Here is a 27,018-nt window from a genome sequence, read left to right as displayed (position 1 = left end):
GTTTCTAGAGACCATCAACAATCCTCTACACTGCTTTTGGTGGTCCAAATAATTATATTCCTGGGGGCCGAGTGGTTGCTCCATTCTAAATAAGTTATTATATCTTTTAAGATAAGTTATTATATCTAAGGAAGCAGTTATAAGGCACCTTAAAGCAACTGCCCAGATTGGCATTTTGATCCAGTATACTTGACAGTGAGATGGCCAGCCATGTGGCCTTGCAAAGATTGTGGAAACCACAGCTTAATACTCTTAGGATAGCAGACCTGGACATCCCATGTATCCCACCACTAAAGCCAAGTTCTGTTACCCGCCCCCCCAAAAAAATCCTTCAAATATCTTTTCTCAGTAATACAGTAGCATAGCTAATGACAGTTTCTGCACTTTACGGGCCCCAGACCTCAGGATCACCAGGAAATAAAGCAGCACGCCTGGAAAGTCGCAGAGTCAGGGTAAGTGCAAAGTGGGTGCATCTCAGCACACCTCCACTGCAAGAAGGGTTTCATAAGCTGTGTGTTGCTCCAAGAAAGGGCTACTGCTCCCTATATCTTTTTAGCTCCATACCACTTCCTAGGCTTCTGCATCTCTGGAAATTTTCCATCTCGGGGAATAACTCCAAAGTCTTAATTCTAATGCAGAAGGTCTACAGTATTTGTATATAATGTAGAAGGAAAGTCAGATGGACAGTGGTCTTGAATGAGATCCTAATATACCTGCTATTTCTGCCTGACAACCAAAGAGATGAAAGGAACATGTCCATAGCAGAAATGGATGGTGGCCTAAGGTTGGGTTAGGCATGTAGGTCTCTTAGGTTAATTAAAGGAGGAGGCCGTTAGACTGGGGGGAGGCTCTAATGTCATGACAGCCTATGGAGAGCTACCCAAATCTAAGCCTGAAAGTGCCTCAAGATTATGAAATCAAACCCTAAGGACAACCAACCACAAACAGCCAACTAGATTTTAAGCTACAAACACGTAATTTCCTATCTTTGCTCCTCTACTTTTTTATATAAGTCTCCCCAAGTACATATACCCTCAGTTCCTGTCCTCGAAGCACTTTTGACAATTTCTGGTTTGGCGCTGCCTCTTGGAAATCAATTTTTGCTCAAATAAACTCTTTAAAATTTTGATCTATGCCTCAGTTTATCTTTTAACACTTAACCCTCTGAGTTCCCCAGAGCTAACATCTTCAGATCCAAAGAGGTGATCCCCTGGCAGTTATCAACTAAGAAAGAGGAATAGTACTTCTTGGAGGGCCCTTGGAAATGCGGTGGTGATACGGTGGTGATACGGTGATGGGGGTTGGGGAGTATTGCCAGCATTTAGTGAATGGGCCAGGGATGCTAAACATCCTGCAGTGAGGGGACAGCTCTGCACTGTGAGAAAAGTAGCATCTCAGATGTCAAGTGCACTCCTGTGTGGGTCCCGGCCCTCAGAGTTGTGCTCCGCTCTGGATCCAGGCTGGAACTCTGCACAGCCAACCTGAGTTTTATCTTCAGGGGACTTTGTTGGAAAAGGACTGATGCCATCATCAGCCTCATCCTCAATAAATGTGTACAGAGAGCCTGTGACACGGAGGCAGGGCGTTTACCCAGGGGAAAGTAGGGAAATGCAGTGAAAATCAAGTGGCCTTGAAAACATGACTCTTGCTCTACTACAATTGTCCAGGAGACCAGCATTTAATTTATAAATTAAATAAATTAATTTTATAAATTAATTTATAAATTTAGGAATGTGATATGCCCCCCTGTTTCCTCTCTCTCTTTTTCTAGATAAATAAGGGTTGGCTCCATGAAACCAGGAAAAAACAAAATCCATACATACAAATTTGCAGTAACAGTTCTAGTCAGTGTACTATCTTCTCATGTGATATACTTTCAAGGCTACAGGCTTCTCAAAATAATCAACTAATTAAGTAATAATTAAAAGACTCTTGATTTACACGAGGCTCTGCTCTACAATAATACCACAGTCTTATCACTTGAGTGGGCATTTTGTTTTGTTTTCATTCCAAATTTAGTCCATACAAAATTACATATGAAAAGTAGAGTAATTCTCTGACATTCTGAAATTATTTTCAAAATTGCTGAAGGCATTTTGTCCTAAATACTCACATGTTCTTCAGCTGCCAAAGAAATTAATGAGTGATGCAGGAAATACTACATTTTATTACCTTAGCAAGAGTCTGCATTTTCTGAAAATCGATATATGTATTTGAAGACACACCTACTCTGTGTTCTAAAGTAAACTTGTCTACGGGAGCTTTCCCTTGAATGATCCTGGTGCTAACTCATCGTGTTTTCTATGGCTCAGTGCTAGTGCCCTGCGTTCCCTTCCTTGCATAGGCTTTGGACATCTTTCACCTCTGTGCATGCCACCGAAAGGTGTGTTTTCATATCCGATCTCTCACCAACTATTTTGTGTTACATCTGATATTGCCTAATGTGCATTTCACATGGAGGTCCTATTTCCTTTTCAACAATGTCCCCAAACACCACTTCTCCCTTCTACCTCTCCTGTTCTGTCAGTTCTCTGGGCTCCTTCTTATCCTTTCCAATGAGGGAGAAATCAAGGAGAAGGAAGAAGGAAGGGAAAGAGGGAGGGTGGATTTATTTTTTTCTCCCTTCCTTTTTTTTTTTTGTAGGAGGGGGTATATTTTTTTATTGGAGTTCAATTTGCCAACAGATAGCATATCACCCAGTGCTCATCCCGTCAAATGCCCTCCTCAGTGCCCATCACCCAGTCACCCCATCCCCCGGCCCATCTCCCCTTCCACTACCCTTTATTCATTTCCCAGAGTTGGGAGTCTCTCATGTTCTGTCTCCCTCTCTGATATTTCCCACTCATTTTCTCTCCTTTCCCCTTTAATCCCTTTCACTATTTTTTATATTCCCTGAATGAAGGAGACCATATAATGTTTGTCCTTCTCCGATTGACTTACTTCACTCAGCATAATGGGAGGGTGGATTTAAGTGCAATCTGTAGTCCGTAATACCTTATGCTATTATCAGCACCCACTCCCTCTCCACACCCTGTCACCCCATAACAGATATGAAATCTCTGAGGCTAGATGCTTTTGTTCCCAGATTCCACAGCAGTCAATAAGGTTGACGATGATGAAGACAATGACCTCAATCAAATTTCCTTTGATGATGGGGAACAAGAGCTTGAATAATATATAATAAAATGATAAAAACCCAATCCAAGGACACCTGGGTGGGTGGCTCAGCAGTTACACGTCTGCCTTCAGCTCAGGGTGTGATCCTGGAGTCCCGGGATCGAGTCCCACATCGGGCTCCCTTCAGGGAGCCTGCTTCTCCCTCTGCTTATGTCTCTGCCTCTCTGTGTGTGTCTTTCATGAATAAATAAATAAAATCTTAAAAAAGAAAACCAATCCAATCCAAAGTAGATTAAGCAAAAGCAAATTTCTCAGCATAATACATTGAAAAGTCCAGGTTCCTGGGACTTAGAGCACCACTGGACCTGGGGGCCCAAATACTGTCATCAAAACCTGTTCCCTGCCTCTTCTTCAGCTCTACTTTCCCCTGTCTCAGTTCCATTCTCAGCCCAGGCTTTCCCAAATCAGGCAAAGACAATCAGTGGCACCACCACAAAAAGAGTACCACTTGAGCATGGGCCTCACCAAAGTTCTGGAGCTGACTCCCATTTGCTCTGATTGGCCCAGTGTGCTCATCTGATGTGCTCACCTCTAAACCAATCAGAGATGATGTGCCCTCACTGGCTAGGTTGGGGTCTAGACCAGTGGGTGGTGCAGCCTCAGACAAAACACATGGACTTTGGTGAAAGAAGAGTGATGCCAGAAAAAAGAAAAAAAAAAAAAAAAATGGACACCAGCCGTCAAATACCACAGGTGTTTACCATAATCCCAAACGATGATACCTATCATACAGGGTTGTGGTAAAAAGTAAGTCACATGGATTCAAAAGTCTATAAATTATAAAACCATTATATCTAAAAATTTTTTTTTATCATTAAGTAGATAATTCTGCTTTTCCACAGACAAGAATAGAGATAGGTTGCATCGACACTACAAGAAAGGCAGTGGCCATTGCCCGTATAGCTAGAAGGTCAAGGGAGACTCCAGTGGCAGAGGAAGTCATGCTGGGTTTTGTGGACAGTCTGTTGTGCTGGGAAGGAGCCTGGCCATGCAGATGCAGACCATGGTCTTGGCTGCGTCTTCTGTTGCCCGTGAGAACTTGTACATAGCACTTAATCTTTCTGAGCCCTACATTCTTCAACTGTGAAATGAGACCCATCACACTTTTTAACACCCCATTCCTGTGAGGGTTAAAATGTATGCAAAGCCTTCATGGTGCCTGGCACATCACAGATAGTCATTAAATATTAGAAACACTTACCCCCCTCTCTCCCTTGCTTCCAGGACTCATTGTGTTACTTTATTGCTATTGAAATGTGGAACCTGGAAAATCTCTCTCTCTCTCTCTTTTTTTTTTTTTAGTAGTAGAAACAGAAGTAAATCAAGTTAGTCTTATTAGTATTATTAATTATTTTTTTTAAGATTTTATTTATTTATTCATGAGAGACAGAGGCAGAGACACAGGTAGAGGGAGAAGCAGGCTCCATGCAGGGGGCCCTATATGGGACTTGATCCCAGGACTCCAGGATCATGCCCTGGGCCGAAGGCAGACGCTCAACCACTGAGCCACCCAGGCATCCCGATTATGATTATGATTATGATTATGATTATGATTATGATTACATTGCTATTTAGACATTTTCTAAATACCCAATTGAGGGAGAGGGAAATCTGGAAATGGAACCAGGAACTCCGTCCTAAATATCCACTAATCTGGGCCATGAACTTTGGTTTCAGACATTGTTATCACACTTATAACACTAAGTCACACAGCACACAGGCCGGGGAACAGCTGTGGTGTTATAAAATTATCTTCCAAGGTGCAAAAGTGCAACTTTCAAGGCAACCTGTGAGTCATCAAAGGAAGTGAAACGAAATAGGGAGACCATCACCCATAAGGAAGACGTGACTAAGCGAACAAGCCTCCGTGAGCATATTTTCGGGGGATACTTTGTGCAAAGTTGTTGGGGGGAGGGGACGGAAGTCATCAAGATTATAACATGGGGGCTTTCTTCCTGAAGGAAGTCGAGAGTTGCTTCGGCAAATGCCACACTAAGTCCTTTCTGCCAACCCCTTGGTCTTCCCCTCTGCGCACCAACAGTTGGCCTCCTGGGGGAAGCGGACTGGCTCTCCTCAGGACTGCCACCCTCCTTGCTTTCCTTCCCCGAAGAACATCTAGAAATGCCAGGGCTCAGGAAAGACTGTCTCCGTCCTCTGCCCTCACCAAGTTGCAGAACCACAAGGACCCACCTTAGGAACCCACGGGAGTCTCCCAGCCATTCCCCAGAAAGATCCTGGCCCATCCTTCTCATAAAAGCAGTGACACAAGGAATTCCATGTCCACGCAGCATAAACAGTGTTCATCTGGGTGGATCGCCACCTGCCTGGGGTGGACACACGGGCACGGACCAACCCCCTTCCTTCTCCGCTTGCCTCCAGCCGGCCACCTCACCTCGTGCCCCCGGAGCATCGGACGCTAACGTGTGTGATGTCCTCAGCCTGGGGGGAAAGGGGCTGATGCTGCAGGTTTCAGTAATCGGCTTCTGAGCAGCTAAGCCAATTCAGCTGATAAGTATTAAGAACTAGAGAGAGCGGGGCGCCTGGATGGCTCAGTGGTTGAGCCTCTGCCTTTGACCCAGGGTGTGATCCCGGGGTCCTGAGATCGAGTCCCGCATCAGGCTCCCCGCAGGGCGCCTGCTTCTCCTTCTGCCTGTGTCTCTGTCTCTCTCTGTGTGTTTCTTTAAAAAGAAAGAAACTAGCAGGACCGACTTTACTGAGTCACTGTCCCTGTTGAGGATGGAGAGTGGGTCACCCAGCTGTAGGACACTGTGGCTTCATGAGGCTTTGCAGCAGAAGGTCCGGCTCATCAGTGCTAACTCCGTGCCTCAGGAAATCTGCACGCATTGATTTGGGGTCCCTTCCTCAGTCTTGGAGAGGGGGCAGAGAGGGGTGCCAGTGCAGGGGTTCAACAAAAGAAGGGGCTCCTCATTAAGCTCCAGCCCAAGCGGCCCGAGGAACCTCATGGCCATGGGCAGATGTTCCCCCTTCTGCAGCTGGATCCCTGGTCTCCTCTTCTGTCTGGCTGCCAGAGTTCCATCCAGGCCAAACTCCAAAGGTAACAGCAGCTGATGCCTTCTGGAATGCACCAGCTGGCACCACCTGCACTGTCTTATCATATCATATGCTTGTCTGGCACTGTCTGCCTGTCTTTAGTCTCCTATTTCCCGGGAGACCACATGTGGTCCCTCAACTCCCTGGCTACCTAGACTGGAAGCTCCTGGAAGGGCCACATCCAGTTCCCGTTTCCTCCCCAGCTCTCAGCATCCTGCTTTGGGCAAGGCTTAGTGAGCACTTACTGTTTTCCAAATACCCTCTTGGCCAATTTCAAGTGAACCTTTAACATTCAAGGAGCGCCTGGCCAAATGCATGGCCAAAGTCACTAGAATCATCCTGACCCGGCAGATACAGACATGAAGTTGGTTGGCTCAGTCCCGTCACCGCTGGAGCTCTCACCTGACCCTGCACACTCTCGGTGAACCACCATAGGGGCTGAGGCAGGAGAGAAGGGGAGCAAGAGGAAGAGAGGGATTAGGAAAGGGATCCAAAAGAGAGCGGAGAGAAGCAGGCAGGTGAGCAGGAAGGGACTAGGACAGGAAGGGACAGACACACCCAGAGAAAGAGGGAGAGAGAGAGGACAGGAAGGGCCGGGGAGGACGCCGAGAGTGTGCAGAGTACCCGGGTAGGTCAAGGAAACGGTTACCCGCTAACACATTTGGATACAGCCCCTATCACTCCTGCGTTGTCCCAGCCAGTGTTGAGTCAAGACCAAGGACAGTCAAAGCTGACTAACACAGGAGCCAGAGGCTGCGTCATTCCCATGATGAGCGGCCCACGGCGAGCCCGAGAACGACAGAATGGTGCCTCTTTTTATGTTGAGTTATTAGCTGGGGCCTCATCTTTATGACTTTTGAGAAGGAATTAATATAGCTCACACCTCCAAGAACAAATAAAATGGGGAGATTACCTCATGCATGAGCAATCAGACAGCAATATGACTGGAACCTAAGGGCTGAAGGGGAAGAGCGGCCACCTAGAGCTGCCCACGCTCCCTACCCCAAGGCCGCCGTGCTGGGGGCTGAGGGACACCTGGAGGAGTTAGGCGTCTGCGCTCTAGGGCCTGCTGGCTGCCCCTGCCACCTCCAACACTCGTGTCTGAGATTCACTGGGGCCAAGTGGGTGAGAAAAAAGAATAGAACCTAAACAAATTTCTTATTCTCAAATGGTTGACTTGGGTTCCAGGATTGGTGAGATCGATGAAATAAAAATGAATCATATCATATGCTTTTCTACGTGTTCTGGTGCTTCTTTTCCTGGTTGGACTGGTTCTTATTTGAGCCCTTTGGGGGCCATGAAAGGTCAAGGCATCAGGACAAGGACAGGCATCTCAGGAACTACCGAAAAGACCTCAGGGACACTGTGGCCTCAAGACAGTAATTCCTGAAGGCTCTGCACTCTTTAACTATCGTCACAACAGGGGAAAACCACTGAGGTCTCTCCTGTGGAGATAGAGGTGTATGTACGTGGGTTCTGTAGGAACACTGAGCACTCAGATGGCGATGTGGTGATGATGGTGATGATGACAGCTTACATTGATTAAAACGTAAAATGTGGGATACCTGGGTGGCTCAGCAGTTGAGCATCTGCCTTCCGCTCAGGGTGTGATCCCAGGAGCTGGGATCGAGTCTCACATTGGGCTCCTTGCAGGAAGCCTGCTCCCTCCCTCTGCCTATGTCTCTGCCTCTCTCTCTCTCTCTCTCTCTGTGTGTGTGTCTTTCATGAATAAATAAATAAATTTTTTTTTTAAAAAAAAGCAACATAAAATACACTGGGCACTATGGTGGGGGACTTACATGCAGTGTCTTGCTTAACTCTCACATTCACTCTATCAATTACATATTACATACATTCATCAATTTAGGTGGGAAACATACTGGTGGGGAAGATGCTAAAAAAAAACCCAGCTCCAAAATGAATCAGACTGAAAAAACCCACCTAGAAGTCTTGGCAAAGATGTACCCCTGAGTGTCATCATCAGGGCCGGTGTGCCCCTGGGACCTAGCACAGGCTCTTCCTTACATTTTATTTCAAACTTGAGCACTTAGCACCACTGCTGTTGCCACTTACATTCACGCTACCATTGTCTCTCACCACGACCACAAATAGTAGCTAATAAGCTCTTCTGGGGTGCCAGGCATTGTCCTAGGCACTTTTTCTGTGTTTGACTATTTAACCCAAGATAGAAATCATTACTAAGACCGCTGTGTTGCACAACTCCAAGTGGTAACATTCACAATGTGTTCACTGGGCTCCAGGGGCTGATTCCACCTGGAGTTGCGCAAGGTAGCACACCTTACTATTATCATCTCCATTTTACATATCAGGAAACTGAGGCACAGAGGAGTTATTTAACTTGGCTATGTTCACACTGCTCCTTAATGGCATAGGCATGCCTCAAACCCCAGCAGTCTGGCTCCAGAGTCTTACCACTATGTTACATTGCTTCTCCTTCTCTTCATTAACACCCTAAGTGGCCTTTCTGCTTCTATTTTGCCCTTTTGTATTCTCCAGTAGACAGACTGATCCTTTTAAAACATATAAACAGTATTGTGACTCAAACCCTACAATAACCTTTAGTCCCCTAAAACACACTCTGAACAAACTCCTTAGCATGCCCCACGAGGCCCTATGTGGCCTGGCCCCTGGCCATGCCTCTAGGCTCCTCACCAACAACCTTCTCCCCAGCTTACTCCACTCCAGCCACACTGGCCTTTTTGTTTTCGTAAGATCACACCAATTTTGTGTCCCACCTCCGGGCCTTTGCACCTGCTATTTCTTTTGCCTCTGCCATGTACTTTGCCCAGATCCTCCTGTGGATTTACTCCTTACCTCATTCAGGACACTGCTCTGTCTTGTCTAGAGAGGGTACCCTGGTCTTTCCACATAAAATATCCCCCACCTGCTGGTCTCTATCCCATTACTCTCCTCTTCTTTCTTCATAGCACTTTACAGGACTTGAAATTATACCACAGAATTATTCATCTGTTCGATTATTACCCTCAAATGTAAGCAGGGACTTTGTCATCCTTAAACATGGAGTCTCCAGGGCCCTGGAGAGAGCCTGATACATCATAGGAACTGAATAAATATTGACTGAGTATACAAATGAGCAAAGTTCCTGGAAAGCAGGGCTACAAGAGCACTGGCCCAGGGATGTAGTTCTCAAGAAGAACCAACAAGGCAGAGGAGGATGGAAAAAGGAGAAGAAAGAACAAAAATGTGCTATTCATTTCAATTTAACTGCATTTATTTAGTTTTTCTTTCCCATGAAGCTTAGTGACACATAGTATCTCATTCTTCTTTTTTTAAAAAGATTTTATTTATTTATTCATGAGAGACACAGAGAAAGACAGAGACATAGGCAGAGAAGCAGGCTCCCCGTAGGGAGCCTGAATGGAGAACTCAATCCCAGGACCCCAGGATTGCGACCTGAGCCAAAGGCAGACACTCAACCACTGAGCCACCCAGGTGTCCCCCCCACCTTTTTTTTAAAGAATCTCATTCAATTCGTACAACTGCTGCAGCAAGTAATTTTAGCGAGAAAGGGGAAATAAGAGAATAGTGGGCAGAAGCATATTTGCATCAATTCCTTGACATACTCTTTGTATAAACAGGAAAGAGCCTGTAATTAAAGAAACAGACTCTGAATTGCTTATCTTTACGTAGCCTGAACCACAGGATTTTGTGTTTGTTTTTCTTATGACTCAATTCCATGAATCCTGTAGCCTATTTATTGAATTCACTTTTATTATAGCTTCAAGATTAAAAAAAAAAAAAACGGTTTATTTCTACCATCCACTGTTCTCTCAACTCAGCTCTTAGAATTTCCCCCCCAGGTTTTATGTGTATTAATTCAATTCACTGGCCAACCGTGAGTTGTTTCCATAAATTGTTTTGCCAATTTTTCTAAGGATGAGTTTTTCTAAGGATGTGTCCAAATTAAAATGTTTATAATAGCATTGCACCAGCATTTTAACCAGTTGTTCATTTTCATCACCTGTTGAAACAGTGACCTAACAGCTTGCAAGACGAAATCTCTCACACAGTGTTCTAATCTGAAATCCTGAGGCCCTTGATCCCCACTCTCAAAAAAAAAAAAAAAAAAAAAAACTCCCTCTTTATTAAAAGAAAGCACTCCTCAGTGGGTCAGGCCCCTCCTTGCCTCCTTGTCTAGCAAAGCACTGGCTGGTTGGTTGGTCTGCGGTCAAAACCGAATTTACACAATGAGGATGTGGCTTCTGCCCTAGGGTTGTGCAAAACGGGGGACTCTCACAGACCTGGGGCTTTAAGCAGAGTCCCAACTTATGTAACAGCAGCTCCAGCCAGAGGCTGATCATCCCGCTGATGAACCTGAGTAACCCCTCCACCTGCCCCCTGTGCAGAGGTGGGAGCCCATAAATCCAGATGGGGGTTGGGATTAGGGTCGGAAGACACCCTTTTAGAGCTCAGACCCACATAGTGCTGATGTAGCCCACAGCCGCTCCCCAGAGGTGTCAGGAGCCCTTCAAGGGCTGTTAATGCTGAAACAGTAGCACAGCCCTGCCCAGAGATGCTTAACAATCCTGTCAAAAAGAATGGAAACGGTACATCAGTGTAGCTTCTGAGAGGGCTTCTGGAAACTCATTCCCTTCTTCCTGTCCTGATGAAAGGTATGGGAATTGGCATACGCTACTAAACCCCAGTGCTCGCCCACCACAGCGTTCCGGGCACTTAACTTCGTGGTAGGACATTCTGGGGGATCCCTTCTCCTTAGAACCTGCCTGCCCCACCTGCCAGAGTCAATGACCCTTCACGTTACTGAAAACTTACAAGTGCTCTAAATGATTTACTCTTGCTTAAATATCTGTGTTAAATGTTGTTTTTATGGATTTTATTTATTCATAGGAGACACAGAGAGAGAAGCAGAGACATAGGCAGAAGGAGAAGCAGGCTCCCCATGGGTAGCCTGATGTGGGACTCGATCCCAGGACCCCGGGATCACAACCCGAGCCGAAGGCAGACGTTCAACCACAGTCATCCAGGCATCCCTATGTTAAACATTTTTTATTTCCTCAAAATCTTGTGTACCCTAGAGAGCAATGAGGGTCAGATCCTTTTCGCCTTGCCAACTTAAGGCCATTGGTATGAAAACCTTTGCTATGAGACCATTCTGAGCTCTGCCTTGCCCCCTGGGGTTACCCGAAGCATACTGGCTGTTTGCCCCTGCCCTCAGTGGGTCTGGTGGTTGAGATGCCTCCGTTACCCATTAGTGGCCCTGGATCATTGCCTGGAAAAGAGACTGAGGATATTCTGTAAACTGTAAGGTGTGGTACCCACGTCTGGTGTTGGCATTAGGGGTCTCTACCCTGGAGAGAGCTGGGTTTGCTTAGGTTTGTTTTCATTCATCTTGATTGTTTGTGATGTGGAGTCAAAATATCAGGATTCAGATTCCAGGTCTTCTTGCTACTCAGCCTCAGATTGCCCAGGTTCAGTTCACAGGTCAACCGGCAGTCACATCTTTGCAATGACCTTCCCCAACAATCTCCCCAGGGCCTGTCTGCGATCTTCCATGGGGTAAAAGCTCGCCAGGTATTAGCTCAAGTGGAATGGAGCCACGAGTCCACCCAACTTGAAGAGAATCGAGAGTGCAGGAAGCTGGAAGGAAATGAAACCTGCTCTACTCTTTCCCCCTTCCCACCCTTTCAACACTGACTTTGGCACTCTTCCTCTCTGCTCTGCCTTGCCAGCCTTAGCCCCCGGGCCCAATGGCCAGAGCCACGCGGCAGTGAAGACTCAGGTGGCTAGCTAGTCCACCAGACTCACGGCAAAGCCACCAGACTTTCAGCAGAGCAGACAGGAGCCCCTGGAGCCATCTCCCAGGACGCAGGGCAGACATCACCCTAAGCTCCCACCTCATCACATTCCCGTGCCCTTACCTCCTCTCCCCTCTGGTGTCACCAACATCTTCTGTAGACAGAGTTCAACTGGAAAACGCTGGGCAAATTATTTAATATCCATAGCAGAAATTGCTCATTGTTTAGCCCAATATCCATTCTTTACTCCCTTGGTAACAGAAGCTCTGATTTTTAAATGGTTCCCTAGAATAAAGACTGCATTTCCCAGTCTCCTTTGTGGCTAGGTCTAGCCATGTGACTAAGCTTTAGCCAATGAACTGTAAGGGAAAGTAGCACGTGTGCAAATTCCAGAAAATGTCTTTAAAGGAAGAGGGTGTACCTCTTTGGCCCTTCTTGCTTTCTGCTGGCTGAAGCTTTGAGCAGCCATATTACGCCATAAAGCGGAAGCTAATGCTGAGGATGGCAAAGCAACAAGATAGAGGAAGCGCGGGTTCTAACACTAACCTTGTAAGGTCTGGATTGTCTATCTGCGGACTTCTTTCAGATGAGCGAGAAATACACATCTATCCTATTTAAGTCATTATTTTGGATTTTTCTGTCACTTGCATCTAAATCTAAGTCTATCTGAGACATTTCTGAGCCTTGCTTGCTTTGTATAAAAACTACCAAAGTCACAGAATTACTTGGAATGCTAAATGAGAAAGCACTTTTAAAAATGTTCTTTTTAAAAACATTATTTATTTAAAGAGAGCGAGCGGGGTGGGGCGGCGCAGAGGGAGAGAGAATATCCAGCAGATTCCATGCAGAGCGTGAGCCCGACTTGGACCCTGAGATCATGGCCTGAGCCCAAGTCAGGAGTCAAACACTTAACGGACAGAGCCACCCAGATGTCCCTAAAATGGAAGTAAACAGCTGAAAGCTGAAGAAGGAGTGTCAGTAATCCGTCGAAAGAGAAATGCCCTGGCGTGGGGGCCCACGGGCACTGTCAGGGAGGGGAGCTTGAGAGAACCTCAGCTTGCTCATGAAAGCACCCCAAGAGATGGAGAGCTGCCTTTAGATGACTGGCTGGCCCTGAGAGGTGAGGCCAGTTTATGACGATCCCATCTATGAAGCGAGGCTTTTCCACACCTTCTTCCTCTTCCTCCCCCCGTGCCCCACCACCTGGGGGCCAGCCCCAGAGAGACTGAGAGGTCAACTGGACCGCCACCCAGTTCCCAAATGCTGGTTTCTGGTCCACAGCGGCCACTGGGGAAGGAGACGGAGTCGGGCCCCTTATCGGGTTCAGAATGTTGACTGCTCCTGGGGACTCAACAGGCTCATTGCCAGGTGGAGTCAGCACTTGGAGCCTGAAATGACTCTAGGATCATCTGTTACCTAAAATAAGCAAGAACAGCTTGGAGGCCCACTGGAGCTCTTGCAGGGGCAGGGAAGGATCAGCAATATTAGAGATCATCAGGAATGCAGAGAGACTACACATAAAATTGCATTCTGATTGCCTTACGCATCTGTTGGCCAGCACAGGCAGCCCTTGTTTATGGGTTGATGTCCACACACATAGTCGCATGGCCACAAATCAGAGGCATGTCCTCCCTCAGGAGAGCCCCCAGTGTCACATCAGAGGGAGCCACTTTGGGCTTGAGATGACACAGGGAACGGGCCTGGCCTGCTTAGGAGAGGAGGCAAGTCCTTCATAAGGGGCCAAGACTCTCTGTCGATTTTTCCTGTCGGCCAATTTTCTTCCAGTCCTCAAGGAGGCCCAGCAAGGAGCCTCTAGAGCCAGTGGTGGCTGGGCCCAGACTATTCAAAAGTAGACCCGGGCAATAACACTAAAGCCCCTAACGTCGTAGTCCCAAGGTCCGCAGGGGTTATGACATGAGACCCATGAAGCTGGGGTGTGCCCACTGGGGTCCCTCATGTCCAGATTATCAGAGCTTTCCCTCCCAGAGGAATGGCCATTCCCCTCTTCCATGGGTGTGATGGAGATGGGAACCCCTGCCTCTGAACCACCTCCAAGGAACATGGAAGAAACTGCTGCTCTTCCCAAGCTCCCCACCTTGATAGCTAACTGTGTCCCAACTCGAGATGCCATTCCTCCCTCTGGGCCAGTGCTATGGCTGCCATCGCCATATAGGCCCTGGGACTGACCTGGTGTGGGCAGCACATTGATCTCACTGGAAACAGGCCATTTAGTGAAAAGTTCAAAGGTTAAAAATCACTAGCAATCAACTAAAAGAAAAATTTCTACATGTGGAAGGAGCTGCAGAGCACAGGGTTGTTATTCTGGAATAAGCAGCCTCCAGCCACACACTGGCTCCGCTGCGGACTCAGCTTCTGCTCCTGACTTCTCTTCTGTAGCTCCAGAGAGACCGCATCCCAGAGCCCAGTTTTTAGTCCCGAAAGATAGATGGAGTTTGGGGGGAAGAGGAAGGAGTCCAGCCAAGTCCCAGATGGAGAGTGGAGTTGCCTGTGGGAAGGTGGGGGGTGGGTGGAGAATAAAAGAAACCCATACTCTTCTGGGAAGGCAGTGGTCACCAAAAGGCACCGAGGGAGGTGCCCTCTCCGCAGGCATCCTGCCCTTCATGTCCCCTCATGTCACAGTACTTTGTAAGTGACTATATTTATTCATTCCTCAGACATCTCCTGAGGCCCTGCTGTACGCTGGACCTGGGCTCGGTGGGCTTGGAAACAAACTCAGCTCGCGCCCTAGAGGAGCTCAGTCCGAAGGGCAGGACGGTCACATCCGGAGAAGGTGAGGGAGAATGTGGCGGTTGACCCCCCGGGGGGCAGACTCTGAGACAGGGCTGAGCATGCGGGGTGCCCTTGGGAGAGGCGGGGGAGGATGCAGGAGGGGTAGGGGAGGTGTCCAGCGGCCACCGGGGGCTGGTGACAGTCTCCGCCCCCACAGTAAGCGCTGGTGGCTTTCTAGGCCTCTCAGTCAGGCTGAGAGAAAGTCACACTCTGCACCCATTAATCTTTGGTTGGGGCCCCCAGGGTGGGCTGTGACTTGGGCAGCCGGGCGGACCTCTGATTGGGGGACCTGGGCCGGGCCTGTGGCGCCCACCACAGCCCCCCGAGCGCTCGACCGGGCTCCCCGGGGAGGGCCTGGGAGGATGAGCAGCGCCTTCAGGCCGAGGCCGGGTAGGGATTTGAGCTGCAGGGGCCTGGGGGTTGCTGCTGCCCAGCGGACTGGGGAGGGGCGCAGGAGGGGGCCCTCACCCCCGCGAAGACCCAGCTCATCCCGGTGTGCCCCTGTGGAGATTCGCCGCGAGCCGCTGCGCCCAGGATCGGCCCCGCTGGCTTGTCGCCGGCGCCGCAGCCGCACTGCCCTAGAGCAGGCCGGGGACACCCGCGGGCCCGCGGCCGCCCAGAGCCGGGGCTGGTAACCAGAGACCGGGAGCCTGGCCGGGCCTTTCCGGCGGGGCTGGAGAGGGTTGGCAAGCGACAGCGGGAATTCATCTTTGGGACCATCCCCCTTCCCACCAGCAATGCCACCTCGCTCATCAGGACTATTGTTCTGGACACTTCTTCCGGAAAGGGGTTTTATTCGGAGGTGAACCGGGGACACTCCTCTGATGGGAGTTGCCACCGGGATGGAAGGACAGCTGTGGGGCCGGAGAGAGGGGAGCTGCAGCTTGGGGCCCCCTGCCCGCTCTTCGTGGGCCGAATTATTCTGGAACAGAGGCAGGGCCACCCAAGGCAGGCTGCACAGGCGGGCCTCTGTCCGTGCTTGGCAGGAAAGCGCAGGACTCTTTCTTTTTTTTTTTTCTCTCCTTTTAAGCCTTTCTAAGTCTCAGCCCGTGCTGCCCCCAGGACGGAAGGGGGTTCCTGCGCCTCTCAGGGGTGGGGGTGACAGGGGAGTCAGAGCCTCCGCCCAGGACCCGGGGACTGTGGGCAGGCGCAGGCCTCGCAGAGCCGTCTGGGCGCCTGCACGTTGGGGGCCGCACCGCGGACTCCCCCAGCCCTGGCCCAGGTTCCCATCGCTTCGGTAGGTCGGAAGCCCCAAGCAGTGAGGCCCTAACAGTCCAATTTTCCCTAAGGCCGAAGGAATGAACGTCTGAAGAAACCGGCACTTCCTCACTGAGTAGCTTCACAGGCTTCTGGAGGCAGAAGACCATGAATGACGGCAGAGGCAGGTGAGCCTGAAGGCAGGCCCGCGACTATTTGCTTTTAGGAATAGGAACGGTCCCGGCCCTCCCCCCATCCTCAGCCGGACCCCAGAAAGAGGAGCTTTGTGCCTCGTAAGAGAGAAACCCTGCGTTTGTCCTGTCAGCGCTCCGCTCTCCGTACCTCACTTCGACTCTCAGAACACTTGGCTTCTGGTCACCAAATGCGCGTGGGTTTTCCGCACCAAGATCTTCTCAGACGCCAGCTGGGGGTCCTACGGTTTACCTCAGTTCTGACTTCCTGCACCCGGAGATAGCATCAGCTCCCTCAGGTGAAGGGTCGGCCTCTTCAGACGCCAGTCCTGAGTCCAGGTTCTGACCTCATCTTCTGACCAATAGGCTCTAAATCAGAGGCCACCACGACTCTCTTCTTGGGTTCAATCCATTTGCTAGAGTAGTTCACAGAACTCAGGAGAAGAGTTTAGTTACAATCTAATGGTTTATTATGAAAAGACAGGATAAAGACGAACACCCAGATGGAAGACACAGGAAGGACAAGGTATGTGGGAAGGTGCGAGGAGCTTCCATGCCCTCTCTGAGCTCACCACACACCCAACACCTCCACCTCTTCGCCAACCTGGAAGCTCTCCAAACTCTGGGGATGTTTATAGGGGCTTCATCACGTAGGCCTGATCAGTCATTAACTGTATTTCCAGCCCTCCCTCCTCTGTGGAGAATGGGGTGGAGGTGGGATGTGGGGCGGAAACTCCCAAGTTCCAATCGTGATGTGGTCCTTCCAGTGACCAGCTCCCACCTGGGGCCCACTTAGAGTCACCTCATTAGACTAAAAGGACACCCCTACTACTGAGGAAATTCCATAAAATGTAGGTGCTCTATGTCAGTCAGAACCCAGGTCAAAGACCAAATATTTGAACAAAAGGTATTTCCTGTCTTCTTATCACTTAGGAAGAAATTACAAGGGTTTTAGTAGGAGCTCTGTGCCATGAACTCATAGCAGAGACCAATAAATAATTTTTTTTCTATTATCTCACACCATGCTTCTGGCAAACTGGCTGTAAATCAGTTTCCCACAGCCCTCTCCTTGGGTTCAATCATTTGCTAGAGCAGCTCCCAGAACTCAGGAAAACACTTTACTTACGATTTTGCCAATCTATTGTACAAGGCTAGAACTCAGGAAAGCCAGATGGAAGAGATGCACAGGTAGAAGTGGGTGGGAAAGGGCTCGGAGTTTCCATGCTCTCTCCCAGCGCACCACCCTCCTAGCACCTCCGGATGTTCACCAACAGAAGCTCTCCAAACCATGTCCTCTGGGATTATTGTGGAGGCTTCCTTCCCTAGGCATGATTGATTAAATCATTAGCCATCGGTGATTAATTCGACCTCCATTCCGCACCCCTTCCCACAAGTGGGAGGGGAGAGACTTGAAGTTTTAACCCTCTAATCATGACTGATCCTCTTGGCAACCAGCCCCCATCCAGTGGTGACCTGGGGGCTTTCCAAAAGTCATTCTATTAACATAAACTCAGAAGTGGTTAACGGGTTTGTTATGAATAACAGAAGAGATGTATTTATCACATTTGTCGCTCTGAAGCTATTTACAAGAACTGAGGACAAAAGCCAAATATTTTAACAGAAGTTGCCTCTCCTGCTCTAATCAGTTAGGCAATACAGAAGATTTGGGAACTGCGAGCCAGAAAGTGCAGGTGAAGACCAAAATATAAATTTCTTATTATAAATCACAGTATCGCATGCTTCTTAGCAAAAGAGAGAGATGAGGCCATTGTAATGGACCATCACTGTCGGAGGGACTGAGAGTCCCTGATGCCACAGGGACCGTCCTGCATGGGGAAGAGGCAGCGGCGTGGCACGCAAGCTGGCTCAAGAGAGGAGGTTGCCTCTGCCTGGCGAAGCTCAATAACCAGAAGGTCCACCACTTTGAAAAGCCAACTCTTTCTGAAACCTAAGGGCCTTTCATTTAGAGGTTTTATTATTTTATGATTGTCTTATTGTTTCTGTTGTCTTAAATAATCAGTAACAACTTTCAAACCTAATTGTCAAAAAAAAATACTTTTCAAACTATTCATAGTTCACAGTACATTAGGAGATACCACAGCCCTGTGATTTTTCCAGAGCAAGAATTGTTCATCTGTTTTTGCAGATTTGGAAATAGAGGCTCAGAGAGACCAGAGGGGGCAGAAAAAAATGTTTTCCTAACTCTCTCAGGGTCCCTGGCGAGGTCTGAACATTAAACTGGCAGAGACAGATGCACAGGAGCAAAGCATACAGCTCTATTTAACGTAAGTTTGGTGTGACATGGGGGCCTCCACAAGGCAATGAGAACCCGAAGAAACTGTTCCAGCCAAGAGCTTTCTTTCTCTGCTAGGTTTGATGAAGAGCAGACGATCGTGGAGAGAAATATGATAAGACAAAGGGTAAGTGTGGCAAATTGGGGGAAACGTAGCAAGGCCTGTTTGTCCGGGTTTTTCTTGGTGTCCCTCCATCTTGAGGATAAGGATGTTATCCTCTGGGTGTAGGGACGGCACGTCTCCCACGAGGGTTTTCATGACCTGCTTCAGAGGAGAAAAGCAGAGGAAAGTCACAGAGACCTTCCCACATCTGCTTAAACTACTCAATACTCCTTCAGCTTAAACTACTCAATGTGCCCTGGCATATGTTATTGTATCTGGTACCCAAAGGTATTGTATTGGGGTGTGGCATGTACTGAACCCCAACTATCTCATATCTAGTCCAGAGTAGAATTAGTATTTGAATCTGGATTTAAAGTCCAGGGCTATGCAACTGAATTCTCCTATCCCTATTACACACAGTGTCTAATAGCACATTACAGAAGCTGAAGCTAAAGGTAAAGCAGATAACAGTTGTATTAAAATATAGGAGGAAGGATTACCTGTTTGGGCTGCTAACCCATCATTAAATGAGGCCAGAGAGAGACTGGCATCAAGCCGCTTCTTAGCTCCTATACTTCGGAACATGAGATCTGACATATGAAGAATCTGTACCACAGGCATCTGTTTAAGAATTTAAGATTATACACAAATGCCTTCTTGTCAAAATATAGTTGTTGGTTTTTTTTGAAGGGATTTTGAAAAGGCATTCTTTAAAGCTTTACTAAGTTGCTTGGATGTTTATGAGTGTCTCAAATTATGTTTCAGTAACTTTCAACATCAGTAAAAAAAAAAAAAACACAGGGGGATTCATTTTTTTCTTTAAACATAATTTTTTTTTTGAGACAGAGAAAGAGCACGTGTGAGCAGGGAGGGCAGGGAGAGGAAAAGTGGGAGGAGGAGAGAGTAAATCTTAAGCAGACTTCATGCATGGAGCTTGATGATGGAGCTCAGTCTCACGACCCTGAGATCATGACCTGAGCCAAAATCAAGAGTTAGATGCTTAACCAACTGAGCCACCCAAGCTTAAACATAATTTTCAACCAAGAAAAAAATATACAGCTAACTTCCTTTTTCACATTTTTTAAAGATTCAAGCATTTTAGAACTGCCTTAAGATTTCCTTCTGATGAACCCAAGATATGTCCAGATTCCCACATCATTACTGGCAGAAAACAATTTTTAAGCCAATATTGTTCTTTCATTGAACAAGCATCAAAGTCAGTGAATGTATTTGCTTTTTGTGCTTGCTTATTAAAAATCAGGGGACAACACTGATCATCAACCAATCAGTAAAAAAAAACAAAGAACAAACAGAGCACTTTGAAAACCACTAGCATTTCAGTGCTCAAAAGGCCTCTTTGTGACCTGCATCCCAGCATCCTCACATCTGAGCTACTCTGGCTGCCCTCTAAAATTAGGCGACTCTGAGAAACCTCACGTGGCTAAGTAGAGTACACAAAAGCCACACTAGCTGATAATCACCTCTGCAATCTCACCATAAAATAATCTGCATCTTTCTGAAATCTTTGCGAACTAAAGAAAGGGTTTAGCTGACAGCTCACAGGAGTCCAGCAAAAGTAACTTCAAAAGTTCATAATTACTTGCCTGTCAACAGTGTCCAAGATCCCTGATACAGAAATCTGCAAACCGTTAGGTCTCCAGAAATCACAAACCCCTGGCTGTGATTACCAGGGACACCCTCGTGGAAGGTTTTGAAAAAGTCTGGGAGGGCTTTTTCCAGATGGAGGTTTTACATACAGAAAAGGCCAAAGCCTAAGTGAGGGGTATCAGACTGAAATTAGAAAAGATTTTGGCCGGGCACCTGGTGGCTCAGTGGTTGAGCATCTCCCTTTGGCTCAGGTCGCGATCCCCAAGATCAAGTCCCACATCAGGCTCTCTGCAGGGAGCCTGCTTCTCCCTCTGCCTGTGTCGCTGCCTCTCTCTCTCTCTCATTCTCTGTGTGTGTGTGTGTGTGTGTGTGTGTAATAAATAAATAATGTCTTTAAAAAGAAAGAAGAAAGAAAAAAAAGAGAAAGAAAGAAAGAAAGAAAAAGAAAGAAAGAAAGAAGAAAGAAAAAGAAAGAAAGAAAGAAAGAAAGAAAGAAAGAAAGAAAGAAAGAAAGAAAGAAAGAAAGAAGAAAGAAAGATTGATTTTGGCCAAGGGATTGAGACCCACTTGCTCTCCATAAAGCATTTTTAAAAGCTTTTTAATGAAATGAAATAAACAGAAAGGGTACGTTCTATTAGCGTAGAGGCTAACGAATTTTCACAAAGAACACAGCTGTGCGACCAGCACTCAGAACTATAACAACAACAACTACAAAAACCCAGAGTATCACCAGCAGCCCCAGAAGACCTCCAAGACCTCCTTCCCCAGAGGGAGACTACCTGATTGGTTTGCCTGTTTCTGTGGTTTATATAAGGGAAAGTAAACAGCGTACACCCTGTGTGCCTGGCTTCTTTCACTTGACACCGTGTGTATGGGAGGTCCCCATACTGTGGCAGGGGCAGCAGGAGGCTCCTTTTTTTTTTTTTTTTTTTTTAAGATCTACTTATTTATTCATGAGAGACACAGAGAGAGGCAGAGACACAGGTAGAGGGAGAAGCAGGCTCCCTGCAGGGAGCCCGACGTGGGACTCGATCCCAGGACCCCAGGATCACGCCGTGGGCCGTCTGCTCACCCCTGAGCCACCCAGGTGCCCCAGCAGGCAGCTCCTTCTAACCCAAGGTGATGCATCCCACCGTGCTGACTGCGACTCAGATTAGTCATTCTATTACTGGTGGGCATTTGGTCCATACACTGCAAGTCAAAGGTTATTCTGGCTTAGGAAGTTTTTAGAAAACGATGCCATGCTGGAGTGAGATACTCCAGGGATTTTGTGCCAGCACAGGGAAAGAAAAGAGGGGACCATTTCGTTTGCTTAGACGTCGGCTTTGTTCTGCAATGCTTTCATTGCCCCCATCCCCTGGCTCAGGAAAAATCGTGAGTGTTATTGTTAACAGAAAGGTTAAGATTCGGAGTCCCAGAAATCGAGGGAGAGCCTTGGGTCTGCAGGGAGTGGACACAAGTTGTACCTGTATGTCAACTTCAGAGAAGCCTCTGGTCACTGTAAAAATCCTCCATAAATATCTCAGAATAGGTAGGATAACTCAGTCAACCCAGATTATTGTGATTTCAGTCTCTGGCATCTCAGCAAGTGTGGGTATCAGGCCATTTTTATCCCAGAAGTTCTCAAGAAAAAATGAGATTATGAGCTGTGTATTTGATCCAAGGAGGTTTAAGTCAGGCCCTGGCAGATTAACCTTCCAGTTTTTAAGTCTTCTGACCAAAAGCCTTCTCTAGCATGTAGCTCAGATTTTTATCCCATCTCCAAGATTTCAATTACCCTGCTTAAGACTACTTTGGGGGTTCTAAAATACTAACTGCTCGTTAGGTTTCCAATAATTCAAGGCAAAGCTAGGTATTTTCAGGCTGTCTCTCTTCATCTGGGTGCAATGGTTTAAAATGCACTAGTCTCCCCTCCCCTGCGGTTTCAGTTACCTGTGGTCTGGAACTAGATAATCCACCCGATGTATCGTCAGATCAGCAGTAGCCTAACACTGCGTTACAACACCGACGTCATTCACCTCGCTTCATCTCCTCACATAGGCATTTTATCATCTCTCATTATCTCAAGAAGAAGAAGGTGAATGCAATGCAATAAGGTATTTTGAGAGAGAGAGACACCGACATTCACATAACTTTTATTACAGTTATATTATTATAATTGTTCTATTTTACTATTACTTTTCATTGTTAATCTCTTACTGTGCCTAATATATAAATTAAGCCTTATCATAGGTATGTACATACAGGAAGAAACATAGTCTATATATGGGGTTCAGTGCTATCACTATCTGGGCTTTCAGGCATCCACTGGGGGTCTTGGAACATATTCCCCATAGATAAGGGAGACGACTGTATTCCTAAATATTTTAGAGAGAAGACTCTTAAAATTTGACTCTCTGATCATCAGTATATCAATTCAAAGTGCCTTTGGGATCTAAAGATAACAAGAGTCCTCATTTGAAGGAGGAAGGCTGGGAAAATACAAGGAAGTCAAGTGTTTAGATTCACTAGTTTGGAAAGACTTTTAAAATATTTATATCAGTATTGAGAACTTATTTATGTTTATGTCTTGGGAAGGCTTTGAAGAAATTACATGTAAATCCTCAAGGATTTTAAGCACCATTTCATAAAGAAAATGCTACTGTTTATAAACACAAATGTATGAGACTAGAACAAATATTTTTAAAAAGAATTATGACTTTTAATTATATTTTTCCCTGACCTTCTTTGACTGCATCCAACTTTTGAATTGTTTTTTTTTTTTCCCAAACTTTGTAAGCCCTCCAATCATGAGAGATGCTGGTATATGAGACTTTCTAAAAGGCCATCTAAAAGACAAATTAATGACTTCTTGGGTTGTTCAAGTACTCATGCTTCATAAGCATCCAAGTCTCCTGATTATGTTCAAGTACAAAGGCTTAAAGTACATAAAAGTGACAATAATATTTTAAATCATTATAAAAATAGTCATAATATTACAAATAATTACAAAAACATAATAATAATAATAATAATAATAATAATAATAGTAGTAGTAGTAGTAGTAGTAGTAGGGTGTGTATATCATGAAAAAATAAAATAGGAAGTTCTTCCTGCCCATAACTGTCAGTTCTTCACACTAACATTTTCTGTGTTTTTAACTTTTGTGCCAACCACTGTGTACTTTTATGCATTTTAAGAATTGATCTTCACAATGACTGTGAGGTGGGTAATAGTATCATCCCCATTTTACAGATGAGAAAACTGGGCTTCAAGAGGTTAACATTTTGCCAAAGTTACAAGATTGTAAGTGACAGAGGCCTCCACTGTCTTGTTATCTGCTGTCTCCCTCATACCTACAAGCTGTCCATGTAAGGCTGACACCAAGGCAGTTAGCCTGAACACTAGGCTCTGGAGGGACAAAGGCTTAACTCCAAAGTTGAGGACGATTTCCAGTGAATTTGTTGAAAATAATGCAATCTTGTTCTCCAATGATTTAAGGGTCTTGATTTTGTCTTTCTTTTTCAGGTAACATGAAGAAACTTCCATTTGGAGAATAAGGACTGTTATGTCCATCACATGTCTATTCTGTGCTGTCTGGTGCTAGGAATAGAGAAGTTAACAAAATGTGGCTCCCGCATCAGAACACATTAACATGGGACTACTGCATCTGTGCCACTGGGCAAATGAGGGTCGTGTCCCTTGACTCTGCTTTTGTTCTGAATCTCTTTAGGATTAAAAACCCACAATGGACCCCTCTTTGTCTAAACTGCTAAAGTGAGTTCTTTCTTACCGTATGTGATGTATTCATGAATAACACCAAAAGACAACATGCAAGAATGCAAATATTTGGTTCCTTTAAGGTTCATCTCCAAGTTTTTCCTCCCAAACGTGCACCCCATGTATGTATCTCTCTCCTCCCATCTTCACAACGAGAGCAGCCTTGTGCTAAAACCAACATTTAAAATTCCTCCTAAGGATTCTTCCTTAGGCAGAATATATACTTCACTCTCAGTGAAGAATTCTAGAAGATGAGAGCCAAGATGGTACAACTATGTAGAGCACCTGATCTAGCCTTTTTTTTAAAGATTTTATTTATTGATTGATTTATGAGAGACAGAGAGAGAGGCAGAGACACAGGCAGAGGGAGAAGCAGGCTCCATGCAGGGAGCCCAATGCGGGACTCAATCCCAGGACCCCAGGATCACGCCCTGATGGAAGGCAGACGTTCAACCACTGAGTCACCCAGACGTCCCTGTCCTTTCTTTTAAAAATGGAATAACTAAGACTCTGAGAAGCTAAGTTGCCTGTTGATGGTCAGAGAGAAATAAACAACAAACCCAAGACTTAAATTCAGGCCATTTCCCCCCTACAGCCTTGTAGTGCATGCCAAGTCCAGTCCTTTGGCCACAGAAGTCTCTGATAGGAGCTCCGGCCCATCACTTTGCACAGTGCTCAGGACAGAGCAGATTCTTGGTAAAAAGCTGGTTAAGTAAATACGTGTAAGAGGACTCTCAGCTTCTGGTCTACCCCTCATTACCTCCCTGCTAGCCCTGTCTGGCACTGCACCTTCCCTTCCTTCCTGAACTACATTGGCCAACAATACTAATGCCACTCTCGCCTGAGCAGCAAGAGCAGGACAGCATCTCTGGAAACACATATATTACCCAGGCAGAGAGGGACTACTCACAACTGTTTAGTCAGTACGTTAACTGGGATATATTTTACTAATGGACTCCTAGATGTGCTGTCTAGAGGCTGAAGTAAGGATGTTTTAGTCATAGGGGTTGGTGACAAAGCCAGAGCTTAGAAGGTAGAGAGAAATGAAAGAAAACAAAGGCTAGAGAAAATCAGTGAGTTAACTGACTTGCTCAAGGTCACACAACTAGTTGGTGTCAGAGTGGGGATTTGGACTCTGGCATTGAGATTACTCTGGAAGCTCCACTCAATGCTGCTCTCCCAATAGACCAGAACTCACTGTGCCTAGTTTGAGAGGCAATACAGAGGAGTAAAGATGGTGCACAAGCATAAAGGACAAGGGACAAAAGAGGATGCATATCATCAATAGAAATGTTTATAGAGAACCTACTTATTGTGTGTTAGGCATTTGTTATAGACTGAATGGTGCACACACCCCCCCCCCCGCCCCGTAATCATTCATATGTTGAAACACTAATCCCTAGTGTAATTGTATTTGGACATGGGGCCTTGCGGGGGTAATTAATATTAAATGGAGTCACAAGTATGAGCCCCTAATCCAATAGGGCTAGTGTCCTTATAAGTAGGAGAAGATGCAACAGGAACATGTGTGAACAGAGGAAAAGCCATAGGATAAGACAAGAAGGTAGCCATCTGCAAGCCGAAGAGAGACTTCAGGAGAAACCAAACATGTTGGCATGTTGATCTTGAACTTCAAACTTCCAGAACTGTGAGAAAATAAATTTCTATTATTTAAGCCACCTAGTATTTTGCTATGGCAGGGCAACCTAACACAACCAACATGGCCAAAGTGAGGGAGCTGCTGAAGACTATCTCAGTCTCATTCTGTTCCAAGCTTACCCGGGCCCAGGCAGAAGATGGGAACTAAAACAGTTGAACCTTAACTGGGTATTTTCAAGTTAAGCAAGTCCATGCTAAAACAAAAAGTAAGAAGACATAAATAATGGTGAAAGCTGTAGACAGCCATGAACAGTTTATCTTTTCTCTGTGGCTTATCTATTTGTATATCTTTTAATTGCCTTGTTCCCTTGGTAGTTTTATAATAACAAACATTTGTCTCAGAAAACTCATTTCCTGAAAATTCAGAATAAATCTAAACTATTTGAGACTTTAGGTGATCAATGTTTAGAAAAATAATAGTTTATGTCAAGGAAAGAACAAAATTCCATGGAAAGAATCTGTGGAGGGACATTAGCAAAAGTAGCAGAGAATGGACCTCAGAAAATCTCCATAAAAGCAGTGAGAACACTTGCAAAAATTGTCAGAATCAACTTTTTCAGAACTCTGGAAATTAAGCAAAGGTTTATGGCAATCTGAGAAGAGTTTATTCAAGAAGAAAAGCTCAACCTCAGGAAGACCAGCAAGCTTTGTGACATTTTCACTTGCTCTATCTCCATTTCTCCTCCCCAACCCAAAAGCAGACTTGATAACCAATGCCCCTTCAAGCACAGCAAAATCAGCAGCATAGTAACCACTGGAGGGAGCAGAATGGATCTGGGGTTCCTTCAAAGCTCTGTTCTCAGAGAATTGTCATTATTTGATCCATCTGGTGGTTCTTAAAAGACCCTGCTCACAAAGCTGTCTTTACTTGGATTGACTTGAAACTTACCTCCTATGAAGAGCCTTTTCCTAGAACCATAACTTGAAACATTACAGCTGCCTTGGGTGGCAGATAACAGCTGGGTCAAACAACAGGCTAACCAAAAAGCTTAAAAGAAAAAGGTGAGGAATGAGACATCTATAGGGAGCTTTGAAAAGCTTTCATATATTCCTGGGAATCTAGAAGGCTTCATGCATGCCCGGGGTCATGAACATGCTCGCAAAAGACCTGAGAAGGGCCTAAATTCTCACCTCTAGCTGACCTTGAGACTCTGCACAAGCAGGAAGTGAAGGCTGAGAGTTAGAAACTGCTAGGGTGCATGAGTGGCTCTGTCAGTTAAGTGTCTGGCTCTTGATTTCAGCTCAGGTCATGATTTCAGGGTCATAAGATCAAACCCCATGTCAGGTTCTGTGCTGGGTGCAGAGCCTGCTTACGATTCTTTCCTTCTCCCTCTACCCACTCCCGCTGCAAAAAAAAAGGTTGGAAACTGCCTGAATGTTGAAGATGTGCTC

At 46.2% G+C, this 27,018-nt stretch overlaps 2 long non-coding RNA genes across 4 annotated transcripts in view; one reads left to right on the top strand and one right to left on the bottom strand.

Annotated features, from left to right (window-relative positions):
- The window catches only part of LOC144318487 (uncharacterized), a 30,157-nt gene extending 17,790 nt beyond the window's left edge, over positions 1 to 12,367 (bottom strand). The window contains exon 1 of one of the 2 annotated variants that reach the window (XR_013384420.1): positions 12,150 to 12,367. This is a non-coding gene — a long non-coding RNA (uncharacterized LOC144318487). The remainder of the gene's footprint in view (positions 1 to 12,149) is intronic. The other variant, XR_013384419.1, reaches the window with a different exon arrangement.
- Positions 12,368 to 12,425: 58 nt separating this feature from the next.
- Positions 12,426 to 25,637, top strand: LOC144318490 (uncharacterized). Of its 2 annotated transcripts, none has more exons than XR_013384426.1 (4): positions 12,426 to 12,580; positions 14,702 to 14,817; positions 16,106 to 16,201; positions 23,716 to 25,637. It is a non-coding gene; the product is annotated as an uncharacterized LOC144318490 (long non-coding RNA). The 2 variants fall into 2 exon arrangements; XR_013384425.1 differs by having other exon boundaries at positions 16,106 to 18,624.
- Positions 25,638 to 27,018: the final 1,381 nt, after the last annotated feature.

The sequence above is a fragment of the Canis aureus genome, chromosome 8 (assembly GCF_053574225.1).
Source record: "Canis aureus isolate CA01 chromosome 8, VMU_Caureus_v.1.0, whole genome shotgun sequence".
Lineage (NCBI taxonomy): Eukaryota > Metazoa > Chordata > Mammalia > Carnivora > Canidae > Canis > Canis aureus.
This window is presented reverse-complemented; position numbering and strand designations above follow the sequence as displayed.